The sequence below is a fragment of the Mesoplodon densirostris genome, chromosome 4 (genome assembly GCF_025265405.1).
Source record: "Mesoplodon densirostris isolate mMesDen1 chromosome 4, mMesDen1 primary haplotype, whole genome shotgun sequence".
Lineage (NCBI taxonomy): Eukaryota > Metazoa > Chordata > Mammalia > Artiodactyla > Ziphiidae > Mesoplodon > Mesoplodon densirostris.
This window is the reverse complement of record NC_082664.1, coordinates 54,314,657-54,337,960: the sequence shown is the minus strand read 5'-3', so window position 1 is coordinate 54,337,960 and position 23,304 is coordinate 54,314,657. Positions and strand designations below refer to the sequence as shown.

The 23,304-nt window shown below is 35.3% G+C and overlaps 1 protein-coding gene across 4 annotated transcripts in view; it reads right to left on the bottom strand.

The window, feature by feature from the left end:
* The window catches only part of MDGA2 (MAM domain containing glycosylphosphatidylinositol anchor 2), an 842,328-nt gene that overhangs the window by 714,255 nt on the left and 104,769 nt on the right, over nucleotides 1–23,304 (bottom strand). The window lies entirely within an intron of this gene.

Genomic DNA, 23,304 nt, shown 5'->3' with positions numbered 1-23,304 from the left:
AAATTAAGGTAGCAGAAGAAATAAAAGTTGCTAACCAGCTGACCTTAAAATAGTGAGAGTATTCTGGATTATCCAGGAGGGCCCAATGTAATCACTAGGGTCTCTAAACATGGAATAAGAAGGCAAAAGAAGAGGTCAGACTGATGTGAAATGATAATACCTCCACCACAGGAAGAGGAGAAGGAAGAGGGACACAAAGAAATGTGGACACCCTATAGAAGCTAGAAAAAGCAAGGAAACCGGTACTCCCCTAAAGCCTCCAGAAAGGAATGCAGCCTGGCTGATACCTTGCTTTTAACCCAGTGAGAGTCATTTCAGACTTTGGAACTAAAGAACTATAAAATAATAAGTCTGTGTTGTTTTGGGCACTAAATTTGTGATAAAGACAGTAGCCAAAGATATATGATGCAATAGTATTTGCTGAGAAACCTTTTAATTTCTACAAAGTCAATAGTGATGTCCCTTTTTTCATTCCTTGCTTTAGTAATTTGAGTCTCCTCTTGTTTTCCTTGGTCATTCTAGCTATAGGTTTGGCAATTTTGGATCTTTTAAAAGAAGCAATTTTTAGTTTTGTTGATGTTCTCTAGTGTTTTTCCATTCCCTGTTTCATTTGTTTCCATTCTAACCTTTATTTTTTCCTTCCTTCTGATTGCTCTCCATTTAGTCTGCCCTTTTTTTTTTCTGGTTTCTTAGGTAAAAGGTTATTGATTTAAGGATATTTTCTTTTTAATATAGTTATTTGCAGCTAAAAGTACTGCTTTAGCAGCATCAAGTACATTTTGGTATGTGGTGTCTTCATTTCATTCATCTCAGTATTTTCTAATTTCCTTTGTGGTTTATTTTTTGATTTTTAATTTTGATTGAGATCTGTAATCAATTTACATTCAGTGTAATTAACAATAAGATTGAGCTTACATCTATCATTATGCTTTTTGTTTTTATACACCTTATGTCATTTTCTTCCTCAGTTCTTCCATTATTCTCTACTTTTGTGCTAACTAGATATTATCTAGTGTACAATTTTAACTCCTTTGATGTTCTTTATATTTTTTGAATGATTTTTCTCAGTAGTTGCCTTGGGGTTTGTAATTAACATCTTAATTTAAAACCATCTAGTTAGGACTAATACCAACTCAATTTCAAAGTATGAAAAAAATTTGCTCCAATATAGCTCTGTTTGCCCCTCCCCTGCTTTGTGCTAAAACTGTCATACAAGTTACAACTTCATATATTATAAACCCATCAACAAAGTTTTAAAACTATTGCTTTATACATTTGTCTTTTAAGTCAAATAGGAGAATAGTTACAAACAAAAACATGTTCTTCCTGTCTTTTTTATGCATGTATACAGTTATTGTTTTTCTGTGCTCTTTATTTCTACATGTGGATTTGGGTTAGGACTTTGTACTTTATTTTGCAGAGCATGTCTACTGTTGACAAATTCTCTCAATTTGTTTTTCTGGGGATTTCTTAATTTCTCCTTAATTTTAAAGGATAGTTTGGCTGGATATAGAATTCTTGGTTGACAATTTTTTTCTTTCAGTACTTTGAATATGTCATTCCACTCTCTTCTGGACTCCATGGTTCCTAATCAAGGCAGCTGAAAGTCTTCCTGGGAATCCCTTGCATGTATTATGAGGTGCTTTCTCTTGGTACATTTAAGATTCCCTTTCTGTCTTTGGTTTTTGACAGTATAACTATACTGTGTGTAGGTATGGAATTCTTTGAGGTTATCCTACTTGGAATTGGTATGTAGATTAACATTTTTCATCAAATTTGAGGAGTTTTAGCCATCACTTCTTCAAACATTCTTCCTGGCCCTTTCTCCTCTCCTTATAGGATTCCTATTATGTACATCTTAGAACACTTGATGGTGTATCACAGGTTTCTGAGGCTCTGCTCATTTTTCTTTCTTTTTTCTATTCTTCAGACTGGATAATCTCAATTTATCTGTCTTTGAATTTACACTTCTTCTGCCAGCTCAAATCTGCTGTTGAGCCCCACTAGTGAATTTGTTTTTTAAATAAATTTATTTATCTATTTATTTATTGGCTGCATTCAGTCTTCATTGTTGCATGTGGGCTTTCTCTAGTTGTGGTGAGCAGGGGCTACTCTTTGTTGTGGTGCACGGGCTTCTCATTGCAGTGGCTTCTCTTGTTGTGGAGCACAGGTCCTAGAGCATGCGGGCTCAGTAGTTGTGGCTCACGGGCTCTAGAGTGTAGGCTCAGTAGTTGTGGTGCATTGGCTTATTTGCTCTGCAGCATGTGGGATCTTCCCAGACCAGGGATCGAACCCTTGTCCCCTGCATTGGCAGGTGGATTCTTAACCACTGTGCCACCAGGGAAGCCCCCAACTAGTGAATTTTTCATTTTAGTTTTTATATAATAGTTTTAGCTTGGTGAATATATTATTAATATATTATTAATAGCTGGTTTAAAGGTTTTTCTTTGTGGGGGTGGGGAGGGGGGAGTTCATCATCTGAGCTTCCTCAGGGATGGTTTCTTTTGACTTTTTAAAACCTGTATATGGGCCATACTTTTTGTTGTTGATACTACAATTTAATAAATCAGATCCTCATCCTGACAGTTTTTTGTTGCTGCTGTTTAATGAATCTTCTAGACTAATTCTAGAAAGTCTGTATTCTTTGTCATGTGTAGACATTGAAGTTTCTGCTTAGTTTAGTGAGCAGCCAATGATTGGACAGAGATTTGCTTAAATGCATTGAACCAGTAAGTTTATAAACCTTTGAAAAGGAGCTCTGTGTGTGTGCGTATGTTCGGAGACATGGCTGTAAAACCCCAGCATTTTGTTTTTATACATCTTTATTGGAGTATAATTGCTTCACAATGCTGTGTTAGTTTCTGTTGTACAACAAAGTGAATTAGCCATATGCACTCTGTCTGAGCCTTCACTTCTTGTTTGTGCAAAGCTTTCAGCCAGAGGTAAGAAAATAAAACCTTCTGAATTACTTCCTGGGCATGCACACAGCTGTGCTTATGGCTGTGGGCTTCTGGATCTCCAGGAATATGGCAGAGAGTTTCGCATCCCCCCATGGACTTCTTATTCCTCAGGTTTTCTTTTTAAGATTTTGGTCAGCCTCTTGTTTTTCCCAACTGGTATCACCATTTCAATTGTTAACAACTGCAGCTGAATTTTTTCAACCAAGTCCTTGGTCCTCACTAAATGACCTCTTGACTCAGGTCAAATTAAGATAGGCCCTACTATAGGCTTTTCCAGAGATCTGCCAGACAGGTCAAATAGTGACAATTCAGTGGGGATGAAACTTTTTTTTAAGGCTTTTTTTTTTTTTTTGAGCAGTTTTAGGTTCACAGTAAAATGGAGATGAAGGTACAGAGATTTCTCCTCTACTCCTTGTCCCTGCATATGCATACCCTCCCATATTATCAACATCCCCCATGAAAGTAGTACATTTGTTAACATTAGTAATGCAACACTGATACATATAATCACAAAAAATCTGACGTTTACCTTAGGATTAATTCTTGGTGTTGTACATCCTATGGGTTTGGACAAATGTATGATGAGAAGTATCCATAATTATAGTATAATAAAGAGTATTTTCACTGCCCTAAAAATCTTCTGTGCTCCATCAATTCATCCCTCTCCTTATCCCCAAAGCCTAGAAAACACTGACATTTTTAATGTCTCCATAGTTTTGCCTTTTCCAGAATGTCATTTGGTTGGAATCATAAATTATGTATCCTTTTCAGATTGGCTTTCCATGGCTTGATAACTGATTTCTTTTTATCATTGAATAATATTCCACCATCTTGGAAAATGTACTACTGTTTAGCTATTTATCCATACACCTACTGAAGGACATCTTAGTGCTTCCATATCTTGGCAATAATGAATGAAGTTGCTATAAACATCCATGTACAGTTTTTTCTGTGGACATATTTTTTCAACTCCTTTGAGTAAATACCAAGGAGGATGACTGCTGGATCACATAGTAAGAGTATGTTTACTTTTTTAGGAAACCACCAAACTATCTTCCAAAATGGCTGTACCATTTTTCATTCCCACAAGTAATATATGAGAGTTCCCATTGCACCACATCCCAAAGGTATTTGGTGTTGTCAGTCTTCTAGATTTTGGTCATTCTATTAAGTATGTAGATTGTTTAAGGGATGAAGATTTTCAAGGGGCTCTAAAACTGTCTTACCCTTCCAGTGGTTGATAGGCTATGGGTTCTTATAGCTACCACATTTGGCTGATGGTTTTCATAGGTACTGTAAAGGTAGGGAAAGGGAGATAAGTATAGAGAAGGTAAAAAACAAAGTGCCACTAAGCTCTTTGTTCTTTTGATATTCAAAGGTCTTTCTTGCATAAATACTCCTTGGATTGCTGCAACTCTGATTGGTTTCCAGAGTTCTGAAAAAGTTCAGGTTGACAGGTCTTACTAGTATCCCCTCTGCTCCCCACCACCACCATCTCTCTCTCTTTCTCTAATGGAACAGCTAACTTTTTGGAAGTCCTTATTTGTTCTTCCAGAAGTGCTTCTCTCGTTATGACATCTTAATATCTACAGTCAATGGTTTTCTTTAGTTCTCATTACTCTTGACTGCCAGACTTTTCCTTTGGGTCTCATTTCTTTATACTTAAAGCATTAGTGATTCCACCTCTTCCCTGCCTTTGGCTACTGTTACAGACTGAATTGTCTCCTCCCATCAAATTTATATGTTGAATCCCTAACTCCCAATGTGACTGGAGGGAGGGCCCATAAGGGTATAAACAAGGTTAAATGAGTATGTAAGAGTGGGGCTCTGATCCAATAGGATTAGTGTCCTTATAAGAGGAAACACCAGAGAGCTCTCTCTCTCCACCCATACGTACCGAGGAAAGGCCATGTGAGCATGTGGTGAGAAGGCAGCCATCTACAAGCTAGGAAGAGAGCTCTCACAAGAAACTGGCAGTATTGGCACCCTGATCTCAGACTTCCATCCTCCAGAACTGTGAGAAAATAAGCCACCATGTCCATGGTATGTTTTTATGGCAACCCAACCTGATGAATTTATATTCATAGTGTATCCCCCAAATCTATTTCTCAACTCTTAAACCCACTTGTAAATTATCAGCATGTATTTTTAACTTATTGCTTGGGATCACTTTCTTGATGCCCTTCTGGCCTCATAATCTCAACATATTCCAACTAGAACTCATAACTGTAAATCAGTAACTCTCCCTGCCTTTCTAAATTTTATTGATTCCCACTCCCAGTTACCCATACCCATACCCTAGCAGAGTTGATTGTATAAAATGTTTTCTAGAGCTATTTAGTGATCATTTCTAAACAAGGGATTAAAGGCTAGATAGCATTTTCTTTTCTTTACTTGTGACTTCTTAGTGAGTATAAAAAGTCCCATGTTAATGGATGTGGCTATAAGATACAGTACAGTGTGTTTGGAAAGCCAGCTCAATATGCTAATACTTCCATCACCTTCTTCAGAATCAATAACATCAAGCATATAAAGGCTATGCTCTATAAATAGAAAATTGCTATCACGGCCACTGATATTGCAAGACATTAAACCTGTATCCATAGTATCTGCAAACAACCCACCAGTAAAACTGAAAATTTGGTGAAGAAAAAGCAAAATTACAGTAATCCTTAGATGTTACATAAGTCAAAACATGATTCACTGACTGATTTTTTTTCACTTTTTAATTCAAAAATAAATATGACCAAATTTCTGCCTCACCATAGTCTTCATGAGACTGTGTCTTTGTAAACAGTCATTGTCCTCACATTTAGCAGCAAGACAGAATTCCTGGAATTATGTGAGCATTGCCAGAAGGGACAATGGTTTTTCTCTGTTACAAGTTATATCCAATTCTGCCTAGGGTGATCTCATTTTTGATAACCAGATAACATATCAAGAAAACACTCCCTCATTGACTTTAAAGTCCAGAGATTGGCCCAAGGTGCACACTGAGAGAATGGTAGAGTCTCTCTCAGAACTCTTACCCTTTCCAAGCCAACTCTTGGCCATCCAGCTACATGGCTCCCTATGCAGCACAAGGAGGAAAACCAACCCAGTCTTTTCAAAGCACAGAGTCTCACCCATTTTTGCTTTTGGAGTGCTTTCATCATCTAAAGTATTTGTTGAAATGAGAAACATGTATGTTTAATATTAATTTAGTAAATATATTTTAAATTTTAAGTAAAGATGCAAATCAAAAGAAGTTTATGAAGAAATTCAGCACAATATGACATCTTCCAAACTAAACTAAAACTATAATTATTAATTATTTAATATAATTCAGAGGAGACCATTTGTTTTTGGTTCAAAAATATTTCAAAATATACATACCTTTAAATTCTGCCTGCAGACAGCTTAGGTGGTGGTTTTCCTTTTGCCTTTTATCAAAGACCAGCCTTTAACCTAACAGAATGATGTCTGATTACCAGCTCGGAAATCACTGAACCTGCTCTTTGCCTGGGGATAACATTTTTGCTTTCTATGCTTTTCTGTTTATCAAAACATCTCTACTGCATGCAGCTGCAGTTCAGGATAAATACTGTGATGTTCTCAAGTCTTCATAACCCACATAAGTATGTACATATTGCTCCTCTGAGTCTCCATGCAATACTTTAATGGCATTTTATTTAAATAAAGGGTGTTTTTGGCACCTTACTGTAATGATCCCAGCACTTCCCCCAAATCTGATCTCGCATTAATCTCCAGTGAAGGGTTTCTGCATTATTAGACATTTTCTATATTTTACAATCTAGTGTCTCCCAAGAATTAAGACACAAAATAGAAAGCAATAGAAGTAGACTCAAAGCCAAGTCTCCCAAGACCTTAGTATTACAACATGTTCATAACTATTTCTTGACAGACTGGAAAGCAAAACAAACAAGATCAAAAGAAGCTGTAAGCATATTTCTAAAAATGTCTATTAATGTCTTCTTTTTTATGAAATACTCATGAGGTAAAAAATCAATTCCCATATATGTATAGCTGATCCACTTTGTTATACAGCAGAAAATAGCACAGCAATGTAAAGCAATTATACTCCAATAAAGATGTTAAAAAAATAAAATTTAAAAATTAAAAAAAAATCAATTCCCATTTGTCCTCTCCCAATATACTCTATCTTTATTGAAGAAATGATTGTATGTGTAAGAGGAAAGGGAGAAGCAGCAGTAGAAATAACATCAACAATAGTAATTACAAAAGGACTCAAGTTATTTTTCTGTTTTCTGATAGGAAGGTATACTTCATTTTTGAAAGAGTTATTGTCATTTGGAGTTTATTTTTAAATTAGTGTAAAAATAATATTTCAAGACTTCAACTCTCCTAGTTATCTTTCTTCCTCGCTCACCATTCCAGCTTAGTACTTCTGTCTCATTTCAGTGACCCTATATATTACAGTGCTTCCGTGATCCTACTGGATAAGGACTCACTCCACCAGAGATATTATCTAAATCCAGTTTCTTAAATACCATCCCAACTGACTACTCCCAAAAGTATTTCTCCAGCTGGGACCTCTCCCCCGAAATTCGGACTTGACTATCCAACTGTCTACTCATTCATTCAACCTGGATATTAAGTAGGCACTTCCAAATCAATGTCTAAAACTGGGTTCATGATATATCTCAACCAAAAAAACTTCCCCACAGTCTCACCAGCCTCAGTAAATTGCAACTACATCCCTCCTATTGTTCAGACCAAATACAACAAATTTATTGGAGTAAACCCTGATTCCTTTCTTTGTCTCATACCACAGTATCCATTCCTTCAGCAACTCCTATATGTTATTTCAAAATATATGCAGAATCTGATCACATCTCATAATTTCTATCCCTTCTACGCTGGTCCATGCCACCATCACTCCCCACCACAAAACCATGCTATTGCAATAGCCTTATAACTGGTCTTTATCTTTATATCCTTTTAAAAAATAATAGCAAGAAAAATAAATCAGATCATATCCACCAATGGCTTATTTTTTTTACTCAGAGTAACAGTTAAATTCTTTACAATGGCTTACAAAACATGATACAATCTCTTACCACTTCAACCTTTCCATTTTCACTCTGCATTTAGCTCCTTTCTGTACCTCAAACACACTAAGCAAGCTCTTGCCTCAGGATCTTTGCATTTACTTTCCTTCCATTCGTGGATTTCTCCTCCCTCAGATATCTGCTGGCAGGCTGCTGGCTGGCTGGCTCCCTCAAGTAATTCAGATTTTTGCTCAAATACTACCCTCTCCGTGAGACCTTGCCTTACACCTTATTTTAAAATGCAGCCCTAACCTCTCCCCCAGCACTTTTCATGCCACTTCGTTGCTTTATTTTGTCTATACATTTAACATTTGATATACTACACTTTTTTTTCTGTTTTCATTATCATTACCTAGCTCTCCCCACTAGAATGTAATCCATCATGGCAAAGGATTTTGTCTATTTTTTTCACCGCTTCCTAGTAACAAGAAACGTAGTGACACAGAGTAAATGCCTAATAAATATTTTTAAACTATGGTGATGAGGCATGGGATGTCTGGAAGTCAACTAGTGTATTACCGTCAGCCACTTGGAACCCTGCTAGGTATTAAATAATTTATATCATTATGTGATATAAATAAATAACATGTAAAATGTTTGATACCTTTATTATTTGTTAAATTTTTAAATAGCTCCTTTTTTGAAATAATTATGTGATTACTACAAAAGTTTTGGAAAATACCAAAAGGTAAAAAGAAACTGTCACCTCTGTCTCAATATTATCAATATTTTGGAATATTTCTGATTTTTTCCTATGCATACACATATACATACAAGTAGCTATATACATATATATGTATATATACATACACATGTATAGCAATACTATAAGATGTAATTTATAATAAAGAAAATATACTTAATATTAAATACTTTATCAAGTCATTAACCATTTGTCAAAAACATTTTAATAGTGTCATTATAGGCCATTGAATGCATATGAATTAATTTATTTAGGCAATCCCATATTATTGAAATTTAAGTTATCTGAAGGACCAGTTCAAGTCCAATATCTCCCACACAGTTTTGCTGTCTCATTCCACATTGATCTGCACTCACCCAGAATCATTCATCAAAGACTTCACAGAATTGTAACTTACTTGTTTATAATATATAAGGATATATGTTTTCTTATACTTTATTGCATCTCTAGAACTTTCTGTTGTTTTCTATATATTAGGTGTTCAATAAATATTTGTTTACTAATCATGAAGAAAATATGCAAATACCCTATAATTTCCTAATAGCAAAGTCACAGATAAAATGAAGTCAAGCATTCTATTTATTTTCAGGTGTGGCGTATGGCATTTCTATGCACTTTAGTCCAAACTTGCTGTTTTAATGCTTCCCCTATTTTTTTTCTTCTGTTATCATTTAAGAAATCCATTTTCTTTCAATGAGTGTTCAGTTGCTGAAATCACTCTCCATTATGAAGGGTATTTGATTCCCTGGATGCCTGTGTCCTGGGTTTCAGAGTGGGAGTTCCATTACAGGTGTTATTGATTTGGGCTGATTTTCTTTCTCTGAGCTACACTCTACATTTGCCATCTGACTGCCTGATAATGAGTCTATTGCACACCTAGTAGTTTATTTCACAGGAAAACAGAGAAATGGATGGAAATTTTGTTGCTAGGAAAAAATAACTTTGAAGACTATTTTTTGAAATGTATGTTTGTTTGTTTTTGAGTATGTTTGTATATAAGAACAGAAACAGAAGCTCAGAGGAATGCAAAAAAAAAACCCATGAAAAATCACCTTGTCTTCATAAACCACCCCAGCAGCATTAGAACTAAACTATCCCAGACAGATGAAGATGTGCACATACAGGTACACTGGATGGCTGAAAAATTAATAATGATTCTTTCGGAAAGTTTCCAAGGAGCAGGCCAAATTTACTATCAGCACTTTTTAATAAATCTCTGTTCCCCGACTGTATTCATGATAAATAATTTTTAAAATAATAAGTGCTTTAACATGAGCTGATCCAATCTTCTGATTTTTAAAGATGAAGATATTAGTTTCCATTTTCACCTAAGAGTCAGTGGTTGAAATCGGACTCTTTCTATCCAAACCCACTACCTCAGGATACTTTGGTTATATTCAAATGCAGAATCTTAGAGTTCATATTTGGAAGTGGCCTTAGCAATCACTTCCTTTAGTTCCTTTCTTTCACTGATGTGGTAACTGAGGGCAAAAGTTACTTGCCACAAGCTGCTATGGCACTATCTATTTCACCTCTCTTCTTTTTTTTCATATTTCTCTTTTCTAATTTTCCCTGGTAGAATTGCAGAATAAGGCCAAATCTATACAAATAAATAAGTTCAACTCAGCCAAAAACAACATTCTGAATGCTGAGTTACATCCTATAAATGTTACAGGAAGCAGATTATTAGAACAGGGCTGTTGCCTTTGTCAGAGTACAGGGTGGTAACAAGAGATAGGCTTAATACTATGTACGTTCTCACCGACTGAGAAAAAAAAAAGGGATCGCCAATGCTTTCTCTGGCTTCAATTGGTAAACTGAAGGTAAATCTCTCTCTAACATTTTAAACCAAGGTCATACAGCTAGCTGGCACTAGCACTAGAATTAGAACCCAGAAACCGTGACTTTCCATTGTTTTTCATTCCTCAGAACTGCAACATTATTAGTCATTGGTATCGCATGCTCATGAAAACTGGGGTGTGGGATTGTGAAGAGTTTGTGAGTTGTGTGTAAGAGAGACTAACAAAATCAGGCACAAAATGGAACTAAGAATATATACTCCTAAATCTGGGAAGGACACAGCATCTTTATTCTGACCAATATATGTGCTAGGGCCACTTGACATTTTATCCTCCAGAGGAAGACTCATAAGTAGGAGTATAAGTAAGAATCCATCATAGTGATGTTTAAGAGGTTTTTTAAATTACTATTTCTACATTTCAAGAGACACTTTTTCTAGAAAAGAAAGCAGAGCAATAGTGAACCAGTGAAAATGAGAATATGGAAGAAAAATTCACAAAAATTTGAGGATGGACAAATTTTAGCATTTAACTGATTATAAACATCCTAATAAGATTAGGGACATTTCAGATATTGGTTTGTCACCTTATCTCTGGGGAAAATTTATATTAAGTGTATAATTCATTTAAAAAAAAAGTCAATTGATTTGGTTTTAACATCCCTCGTTTGAAGTGTCAGGTAGGTCTATAAAACTTCCTGATAGTCCAGGCTCACAAATCAACTGTGAGAAAAAACCCCTACGCACAGGCCTTAAGGACTAGAGAACAACAACAAAAAAGAACCAGAGAAGGAGAGATGACATTTCCAGTACCTGGGCAGGCTGAGGTGGGACAGGGAGGGAGGGAGGGCAGATACGATGCTAGGAAGCTTGGAGTCATTGTTCAAAATTTCAAAATTCTTCACAAATCTTACATTGTGTCCAACTAAATCCATCTATTAATTTATTCATTCATTCAACAAACTTTTACTACGTACCTATCATGTGCCATGTTCTAAGTTAAGCACTATGGCTATAATGTTGAACAAATGATCTGTTTGTTAGGAAGCAGTATAATTACCCTGGGTCAGTTCTATAACTGGAGTGTGTGTGCGTGTGTGTGTGTGTGTGTGTGTGTGTGTGTGCATGCACACTTGTGAGTGATTGATTTGTGAGTAATTTTTAACACATTTTGATTTGGCTTCCCTTTGTTAGCTTGTACATGCAAAACTCACCTCTCCACATTGTCATATTAAAAAGTTGCAAACAAAGCTGTAAGTCAAATAAATTGATTTTTGGATTTCCCACATTTTTCATTAAAATTCTTTCACTTATATAATAATTCAGATATGTCTGAATGATCACATTTCTAAAAAAGATGAGCTGTCATGAATTTTTTAAAAATGGAATCCTGTGGGATATTTGACAGTGAAGATGAAGGCAAGTGGAGAGCAGTGTCAGAAAGAAGGCTGATAATATATAAGACCATGATTCCAGCACCCTTAGAAAACAAGATTTATCACTGGATGAAGACTCTGACTATTCCCATCTATGCCTATGGATAAAAGTATAATGCTTTCTAAAAAATAACATTATTTTTCAAAGAACTTCCAATCCTGGTTTTAAAAAAATCTGTGGTAGGGGTGGGCAGGGGTAAGAAAATAAATAAATCCACTTTGATATCCTCAAATTTTAGGTGTAGACTGGTATAATGCCAGTTTTGATTTTAACCCAGCATCTGGAGGAAGTTATATTTTCAGTAGAAAAGTAATGTTTACTGAAAATGACTGACTCACCATGCAGTTTTCTGGGGGAGTACATTATTTATACCTAAACAAAATGAAGAACAACTGTCAAGATTCCAAAAATAATGAGTAAACATCTCTGGATCTCAGGAATAAATGATGTGAATTGACAAAAGAAAGCAGTCCCTTAAATAGTGAATTTTATAAATAGCCTCTGTCTTCAGGGAGAACATATATAGGCACATTTTCTTTGTCCGTTTTAATGAGTTTTCTGACTCTATTATAATAAGTGTTGCCTGCCTGTCAATGATAATATGCTTGCACTTTCAAAAGTGTATATAAATTTAACTCTTTCCCTTAGGGCAGGTAGGGAATATACATTATATAAAGACTGTTGTAATAAAACCTAGGGGGTGAATTTGTGCTGATAAATGATCGTTTTTAATAATAGAACTTCTCAAAGAATCCTGATTAAAGATTTTCCTGCATGGAGATATTTTATCCTTCTTAAGGGAGTGAAATAGACAGCTATAATCTGTAAATTTTACTTCATTTTCTTAAAAATTATATATAACAGGGACTTCCCTGGCAGTCCAGTGGTTATGCCTTTTCCTTCCAATGCAGGGGGTGCAGGTTCGATCCCTGGTCAAGGAGCTAAGATCCCACATGCCTCACGGCCAAAAAAACCACAAAACAGAATCAATATTTTAACAAATTCAATAAAGACTTTAAAAATGGTCCACATCAAAAAAAAAAGTATATATACCTATGTAGATATATATGTTTATATATGTGTGAGTGTGTATGTGTGTGTATATATAGGTATATTATATATATTGTCTTGCAAAAGAGTTTTGCATGAAGTTGTTCAAGTTTTTATGCAGATGTCTCAAATAATTAAGCACTTGAAAAATATTCATGAATAAAATAATAGATAAAAGGTTAAAAAAGTATTATTTTAAAATATTTAAAAACATAATTCAAACATCCATCATATACAAGTATTTGCAATGTATTCTTATTATAGAACCTGTCCCAAACAAGATCTATAATGGAATGAGATGGTGAGATTTACCTATGACTAGCTAAAATGAGGTCCTTATCAACTAAGGGACAAACACATCATACATTATTATAGAGATGCCAAATGGTGAGATATAAACTCTAGCAACCACTCAACATTTGCTTGCCCAAGCATCAGGATTCTTCATCTAGAAGCTAAGTCTCATCCACTCTCTGAGCCCATTCCACCCACTACAGGGAGTGTCCTCTATGGACAAAACACTGATGAGTAAGGTGAAATTAAGTCTTGTTCTATAAGATCCAGTGCTTACGCGGTACTAGCATTAATGGGAGGGTTGAGTGTCTCATACCATTTTGAGGACATTTGCCTACGGCTTCTGAGTCCACTTCCCTAATGCAAGAGCAGCTCACTTAACTTGACATTATGTCTGGTTGGCTTTTTTATTTTGGTTTGGCTTTTGTGTATGCATATGCAGATACATAGATATAGATTATGAATATATATAATATATATTATATACGTTATACTATATATATATATATATATATATATATAGAGAGAGAGAGAGAGAGAGAGAGAGAGAGAGAGAGAGAGAGAGAGAGAGAAAACAAACAAAATCTTGTCCTTTGTGTGGTAAGGTATATTTTATTTGTTTTACTCCTAGGTCTGGCTGGAATGCTGCTTTTAATTGTCAGATTCTCTAAAACCTCCTGTCCCTCTGCTTGTTGGCATGCTCCCAGAAACTGGATACTATTTGTGGACTTCCCTGGCTACTCCCATACCAGTGCCCCCAAACAAGAAGCCAGCCTTACAGTTCTCCTCAGCTCACTCCCATGTTTCCACAGGATCCTAGTGTCCTTGTTTTCTTCACTGGTCAGTACTGCTGGGGCCCTAACAGTATGGATTATGTTCCAGCCTGCCTGAGTTATGACACGGAAAGGTCATTAAAGTTAAAAGTTTTAAAATCACATGTGGATTTTATGGACCTCATGCTGTCTGTATAGACTAAAGTCATCAACCAACTGCTGTTCCAGGGAATTCTGTTCCTGTATTACAAGTCAGAGTGTTATGGCTGCTCAGCTTCCCTTACTGCCATCCACTTAAAGCATTCACCATCAGTCATTTTTAAAAATTTTAAAATAAAATATAAAACTGAATGAATCATTCCAATTTAACAAAATGCAATTATTTGTGAATTCCTTTTTGGGACAACCACATCTAAATATAAATATGACAGTAGGGGATATGGATTAATAACCAATTTTTAGCAAAAGAAGTCACCACCGAAAAAAAGAACATTTTCTCTGCATGGTAAAGAAAGACTTCAAAATATGTCTTTAGAAAAGGTAGCTAGGTGATTCAGACCGCTCAAAGTCTATTTATATGGTCATTTATTACAATTCCCGTATCACAGAAATTGTCCCCCAAAACGATTCAACTTCTTTTCTCTGGGGAGAATAAAAATGAAGCAGGTTTAGATAATTGCTGTTAAGAAGTCTTTGTAGACTGGTAAAATTATCTTTCTATCAATGGTATAGTATATAATAGGGGAAGCCTGGCATATTTGAAATTATTGCTGGAGTTAAAAATTTTTTAAACGCAGAATTTTCATGTGATCAATTTTAGATGGCATTTCCTTTGCTGGTTATAAAATATACACTTTTTTTTTAACTTAGTGCTTATGAACTAAGTCACTATTTGGAGATTATTACTTCCTTTTGGTATAAAAGTTTCTTCAATCACATTTACTAAGCATGAAACTTCAGCCATTCTAGTTATAAACTTGGCTGATTACTGAAATAAATAATAAAACCCAATTTTGCATTCCTTTTGTTGTTAATGCTTTTATTTGCTTTACAAAATAACTCTTTCTCGTAATCAGACATCCTATAGAAAAACTAGGTTTGATATCAGAGTAACACTGATACTGGATTTTTTAAAAAATGCACACATACAGAGTTTAGGACCAAAATCTAATCATTGTTTTCTTCCCTTCAATCCACAGTTTTGTTTAGATATCTACCCCATCACTGCCTCTAGAGGATGGATCTTGATTACACTGAGCTATCCAGTGTATGGCATTAACGTGTCAACGGCTATTAGTCTGGCCCAGTTAGATAAACGAGACGATTTATCCATAGTTGGGGGATAAGTTCTCTGTCTCTCACTAAATATGAATGAAAAAACACACAGTCCTAGGTCACGATTTCAGCCATCTTGCAATCACCATGAAAAAGAGCCTGAGGAAAAGACTAATACACCAAAGATGGTAGAGCAAAGAAGTAGAAAGGCCCCCGTGATATGGTTCAATCAACGATTCTTGAGCACTGACAAATTCTGGAGATAAGAAATACCCTATTGCTTAGGCTACCTTTGTCAGAATTTCCATTACTTACAGTTCACAGCATCCTAACTGATTAAATATAGTTTAAGAAAAATCCGGTTGAAAATTCAAACTTAAGTACATTTCAGATATTGATCCCTCTCTTGAGGTCCAGTATCCACTGATGTGCAAGTAATAATGTCTAATGTCTTAATTTCAAAAAGATCAGTTCTAAGAAAAGATTCATCTTAAGCATGGGTAACTAAAAGTGTTTTTAAAGATTTTTGGTTATACTCACAAAGCAAGAACTTTAATGAAGTGTTGAATAAACTGTTTAGGCAAAACAAACCACATTACTGATGACGACGGAAAAATGTTTAAAATGAAATTAAGTTTAACTCTGTACATGATCCAACTTAATGAAAAAAGGAACAGTTTCATCCACATATATTATTAGAAAGTATCCAGTTGTAAGTTGCTTTAAAAAATTAATCCTAAAAAACTTGTCTTCTTTTTCAAGTATGCCCCAGAATTAATGGAAAAATTAAAATAAAATGAGGAAGCTTTTTTTATGTGAAGGAAATGATAGATACCAACACATACTTACAACACAACAACACAGATTTGGGAGTTAGACACGTGTTCACATTAGGAAAGTTCCTTAACCTCTCAAACTTAGCATACTTGAGTGTAAAACAGAGATAATAAAATCCCTTTAACGGAGCTGTTAGAAGATTAAATGACGTCTCACACTGTAAGGGACAAAAATGTCTTTTTCTGTATTTCCATTTCAAATTCTCAACTGAAGTCATATCTTCTCTTAAAAATGTACAGCACGCATCAACACACACACACATACTTGCACAATACATTCTTATGCACACACATATGTAATTTTTTCATGTGTCCAATTTAAAAAAGCAAATGGAGCAATAATACAGGATTTGGTTTTTGGCCTCCACTATTTATTCTTGTTATTCCCTCTGAATAGCACATCTCTTGTCCTACTTTAGGAATAAGTTTCAAAAAGAATCCTAGGCTACCCCATCCTGTCCCTTGCTCCTCCAAATTCCTGCACTGCCTCTGATACTTAAGATTCATTGCTTTGCTAGTTTTCTTCTCTGCAAAATACAAGGTACGTGTATGGACAATGACCATTAGCAATAATTCTGACCTCTATATGTCATTTGTATTGCTTTACAAAAATCACTCATATATTTCTAACATCCTCATATAAACTTTAAGCTATATAAATCATGAGCCACATTTTGTGCGTTGAAATCCTCATAATTCCTAGCCACATAATACCTTACTTGATTTAGAAATATTTGTGATCATGTTATTAAATATAACAATCCCTTAAATATGGTTCAAGTTTTGGCTGGACAATTTTTTAAAATTCTGACCTGGTTAAAACATTAGACTTAGTCACTAAAGAGGTTCACCTAATGAACTGGTAGCATTCCTCAGTTAATACTCAGCTTTTTGGTGAGTTGCCTTAGAAAGGACCAAATCACAGGTCAGTCCTTCAGATGGAAATTCCACAGAAACCTAGAAGAGGCAGCATAGAATCTCTTTAAGTCTCTTGGTTGGGAGATCTTACCACCTCCACACTCAAGATAGCCAGCCCACCTCCTGGGAAAATGACAAGCTGGGGCTGGGGATACAAACTACAGAAGCAGAAAAGTTGTGGGTTTTTTCTCTCAGTGTAAATTAACCAGCCAATATATAAACAGAACTAAAAATTCTGGCCTTGGTAGCATCATTCAGCAATATAAACCAACCAGACCAGCAAACTCATTTTAATTTCATATAAGAAACACATTTCCTCAACTTTGATTAGCATTTTGATACAAATGCTTTTTACCTCCTGATTATTTTCTTCAGTCCAAATCAATAAAGGCAGAAATTATCCTAAGAATCAATTTAATTAATTTGCCATGGTTTTGTGTTTCCTTGAACAGATCCCTTAAAACAATCACCAATCCCTCTGCAACTGATTATTTCTCTAATTTAACACTTAAATTCTGTAACTGAATATATCCATTAAGGAATTTGCTTCTCTGCCTACTTTATATCTCTGGAAACATTAATAGACATCAATTCCATCAAATTATGAATGAAAATATGAGATTTGATTAAGATAACAACACTGAAGAAATAAGTATTATTCTTTTGGGGAGTGTTTTCCAAGCAGTTAATCATGAACTGTTGGATAGAGAATCCAGCATAATAGACATAAACTATTTCTAGCCCTGGAAAAGTAGCATGTTATTAATCACATTATAATCCTTGGATAATGCAGGCAGATATATTATTATACTTCTCATTGCTAGAGCCCCGAGGGCTTGCCACCTTACCGGATAGCACATTTTTTAATAAACCCAACATTCGGCTTACAGGTGTCTTCATTTAACCATTAGAATCTAGTAGGAAACACATCTTTCTCATGCTCAGTTTCTTTATCTGTGAAATGGGGGAAAAGTAATAATTACCTAATGTTCTCGGGTATTCTGTGGTTTAACTAATTAGAGGTTGTACAGCCTGATAAAGCACTAAGTGATATTAAATATCTATATAGCATACATTTACTGGCCAACTTGTGTGCCAGCTGCTTAAACACAGCTGCTCTTAATAAGCAGTAGAAAATCAGCTAAAATCAGCTAAAAGCAATCAGAAGAGCTGATTGGAGGAAATGACATGGAAGGAGTGTTTTACAAGTCATGAATTTGTTACCATTGTTTTTAAAATTAAAAATTGATTTCATTGTAGAATGTTGCTGTATTTAAAAATCCCAGAAAGGTGAAACTGTATAGGGCAAAGCTTTGAAACCGATAGGAAGAAAATACTCTGAATTCCATGGACTGTACCAAAAGGGCTTTTGAACCCAAACTGACATTGTTTGCCTTTATTTTCACTGTTCTCCTTTCTCTTTGTTCTGCTGATGATAAAACTCATACGACGTATACATGTACAAGCATAAACACTAGCTTATCAACGGCAAGTTCTTATGGGGGAGAATATGGGTTCTGGGCACTGTGTATCTTTAGCAAGCTAGAGTCAGACCAAGGAGAGCGTGGATTAAACACAAGCAGATATTAAACACAAGCAGTTGTTCTCGTTGAAGATTGGCACCTGTGGCCTGACCCATATCATAAGCCTAAATGATGATGCTTCTCTTCCCTAACCCTTTATATTCTCACTCCCAGGTTCCTTGCTAAGATCCCCATGTTCAAATCCTATGCATAAGCCAGCACTGTCAGTGCCTCTCTGCTCCCCTGGGTTCTTGTCCTTAGCTCAGCAACAGACTTTGCTTTGTCTCTGACCTTTCGGCCTACTTCATCCACCCCAAAGCACAACTCTGTATTTCTGACTCCATTTTGATGACCAGATTACAATTTACAATTATTCTTTTTATTAAACAATTTACTCTGATTTTCTTAAGTGTGAATTATAACCCAATTCTAGTTACTCTAGCCATGACAGCTCAACTGTAATATCTAAATTCTCCCCTTAAAATAAGGAAAGTTCTTTGCCTTCATTTCTAGTACTGCTACTATTACTACTACTCCTAACATAAATAATTGCTAACATTTATTGAGTGCTTACTATGGATCAAATACTTTTAAATAGTTTACATATACAAAATACTTAATCTGGACATCAATTCCCTAAGGTAGTTGCTATTGATAGCTCCTTTTACAGATGAGGAAACTGAGACGCTGAAGAGTAAACAGCCTGCCTACAGTCATGCAGCCAGTAAGTGGAGCTGAAACTGAACCCAGCAAGTCTGGCCCCAGAGTCTGTGCATTTTACCAGTCCATTCCTGCTGTTATGTGGTACTGGGCTACCCACACCCTCTTTCCTAGAATGGCAGCTGGGACTGGGGGGTAGTGCAGCTGGAAGTAGGTGTATGACATGCCACTGTAGGACAGATGTGAGTGAGTGTATGTGTATCTGTATGCATAAGACTAACAGTATTCTATTGTTAGAACACCCATAGCTATTTATTTCAGTAAGAATGGCTTCCGAGTTTACCATTCCAAGTTATTTTTTAAGTAAGCAGATTAAGATCATCTCTAATCATTGTGTCCACTGTACCAAATGCAGTCAATATACTAACTTTGCACCATGTAAAGCAATACCCTTTTGACATGATTTTAATCATCATAATGGATTGCTTTCAAATAAAATAGCAAAAAACAACATCCTGGTCCTAATATCTAAATATTCAAAGGAATGAGAGCTCAACATTAATTTTATCAAAAGCAAAAGCATTATTTTTGGCAAGTAACTAAAGCCATTTGGTCTGTATTAAACACTACACAGACTCACAGAGAAAATATACCATGCCACTCGGAACTACTGATCAACTGGCTGAGCATGGAGACCATCAGTATAGGGCTTAAAATACTTCCAGGCAAAAATGAGTTCTATCATGCCAACATCACAGGTCATCATCAGAAAATAAAACCTTGGAGGGAATTCCCTGGCGGTCCAGTGGTTAGGAGTCGGCACTTTCACTGCTGGGGCCCAGGTTCAATCCTGGTCGGGGAACTAAGATCCCCGCAAGCCATGCAGCGCGGCCAAAGATAAAAAAAGAAAGAAAAGAAAACTTTGGGTGTTCTGCCCTCCATTACCAGTCAAGGACAAGAAGTGATGTTTAGAGAAAATATGTATATCTCATCCTTTCCTCAGTATTTTAAATTTTATTAGAGATCAAAATCAGCTACTATACAAGGATATGCATTTGAATTACATTAGTTTTAACATTCACAGAATCAACTTTACTGAAAGACATTTTAGTATGGTGCCCCCTACAGTTTTTTTGAGGGTAATAAAATATATATGAAATTTAATGTAGAATATTATGTAAACTATAATTTAGGGCTCTTTCTATTATATAAATTCATATCCAGCACATAAAAACCAACATGATACATACATTTTGGGATTCAATGCTAAAAAAAAAATCTGTATTTCCTCTGAAGAGCCAGTATATATATTCTGGTTCAGTATTATAAGCTATATAATTACACCATGTTTTTTCCTGAACCTCAACTCCAGATTTCTGGAAGCTGAGAGCCAGATTTGAGTGTCCATCACAGAGAGATTATCTGTACCCTTATAATACAGAATATTTATATTTGAAACAGATTTTCTAATTCCATTTCTATTTTACTATTTCATTACTGATTCCTATTTTTTAACCAGTCTCAAAGCTTTCATGAAACAAGTGTACTGTAAACATAAATAAATAAATGTAAAAATCAGCTTACCCTAAAAATAATTTATCTCTCTAGAGTACAGATCAATATTTTAAAAACTGCTGTTACAAGGCATCCCTAATGTGGATAACTGGCATGATGTTAAGAACAACTAAAAATAAAGGAATTCTTTCTTCTTTGTAACTTTGGCTCTTCATCTCCCTATTTATGTCTTACCACAAGATCAAGTTATGCTTGGTGGTACAAATATTCTTTCAATCAGTATAAAAATCAAACAGCCATATTTCCCATGTGTCAATCACCAGAGTAAACCTGACAATACTGGAAAACAATAAGGAGGAGCAAATGTGAGAACAGAGCCTTGCATAAATATACTAGCTGGATATTGTGGGGGAAACTAAAATGTTAGTACTGACAACAGCAAGAGTATTAATAACTTACTATGAGCCAAATACTCATTTAACTTTAAATAACCTCTTATAGCCAACTCCAAAAAATGCAAGATATGTTTGCTAGCTCTGGTCTCCCCATCAGTATGTTTCCACTTTTACTTCAGCTTTGTAGTCTTAAAAAATAGGGTTATTCACGTCACAGAGATTCTGTCCCACAGGAGCTCCATCCATGGCAAGTCTATGGAGGTTGGGAAACATTATTAAATTCAGTGGAAAAAGGGAAATAAGATTTAATAAGGTCAGGAAGAAATCCCAGCACACTAACTTAACTTGAGAATGATATTTCCCAGTCTTCAGTTGTTTCAAATCATAATTATTTTTCCTTTCCTTATAAATTAAATTCCACAAATGCACTCCCAAACGCCACTGCAAGGTCAGTGTTTTTGTAAACTTGTGATTAGCTTCTCTGGAGTATGCACCATAAAAATGCCAACACAAACCCATGACCTGCTATTCCTTTTCCAAATAAAAATAGAAGGAAAAAAAGCCCTGAAACATTTGTTGTAGTAACCTAGTTATAGCTCTATTTTCATTCCCACTTATTTGAACTTTATCGCAGAGTAACATATGCCCATAGAGCTGCTACATCCAGCCAAACAGCTTCAAGTAATAACAAGATGGTTCACTGTAAAATCATCATACTAGAAAGTGTATGTGCGTGTTTAAAAAGACCAAAAAGACTATCTTATAGGATACAAAACTGAGAATCAAAACCTGATCAAAGCTCATTTCTCTTTACCAAGTGGACCGTTGTACAACCTCGGACTAGTCAAATAATTACTTACACACTTTCTCATTTTCTCTGTTTAGTCATTAGTAAAAGATGGCAGACAACTTAACATAATTTTGTGTCCCCAACCTCAGAGACTAACCTATGCAGTAAGCAATATTTTTCTGTTTCTCTACTTTTTCACACTATGGAGTAGTATACAGTATGCCCACTATGTGTGGAGCATGTAGAACAGTACTGGAATTTTGGCTCAGAAACTTACCAGCACCGCAATCTTGAACATATAACATTTTTGAGCCTAAATTTCATTAAGTATTAAAAAATGGATAATAATATGTATTTTACAAATTTTAGTGAAAATTATCATAAGAACAGATGTAGAATCTTCATCTACATGCCTGGCACGTTATAGTTCCTTAAGAAGTCTCAGTTTTCTTCAATCACTTCCCCTTATCTCAAGATGCACTGTTCTTATTGCACCAGGTTTATTCTCACAGATGCATTTAAGTTCAATCTATGAAATATTTTTTGTGTTTTTACCACAGGTCCTATGTGAACTGGGAAACAATCCCAGCCTTCAGAAAGCTCACAACCTAATTACAAAGAAGAAAAATAGGCCAGAACATATAATCAAGCATCAAATGAAATTTGGGGGATTCTCAAATGTAGAACAAATGTCTTGGTCTTTGAAATTCTACTTTCTCACCTAACCAGAGTATTATTGAAGAAAAATTGGAAAGTTAGTCATGCTATTGTGCCTATTTCTGGGAAGGAAAAAGTTAGATGAGACAAGAGATGGGAAGTGTAGAATAGAAATAACCCATTGTAGCAAAATGACTTCATAATGTCCGCAAAGCATGGTGAATTTCCACCTTACTCTGGAAATTATCAAAATCTGAGTTCAGATCCCCAACCAAGCAATTATAGTAATATATGACAAAGGTAGGGCAGAATTAAGCTTAGCTAATTTTGATAATTTACTTTCTTTTTTATAATTGAAGGACAGCATATATAATGATTTTCCTTTTAATCCATCTATAATCATTATTTATCAATTAATATGCTGTTGTTTTCACTCAGCATCATAAATAGTTTTCTAAATTTCCATGGTGTTCACAATTATCCTTGTTAGGGGACACACTATAACTTATTAGAGCACTTTATATGTTATGCATTTAGCTTGTTTCCACTTTTGGGCTACAATGAACTTTTTCTTCCTTGGGTTGAAATATTTTCTTAGGACAAATTTCTGGGAGTACAATATTAGGTCAAAGTATGTGAACAGTTTAC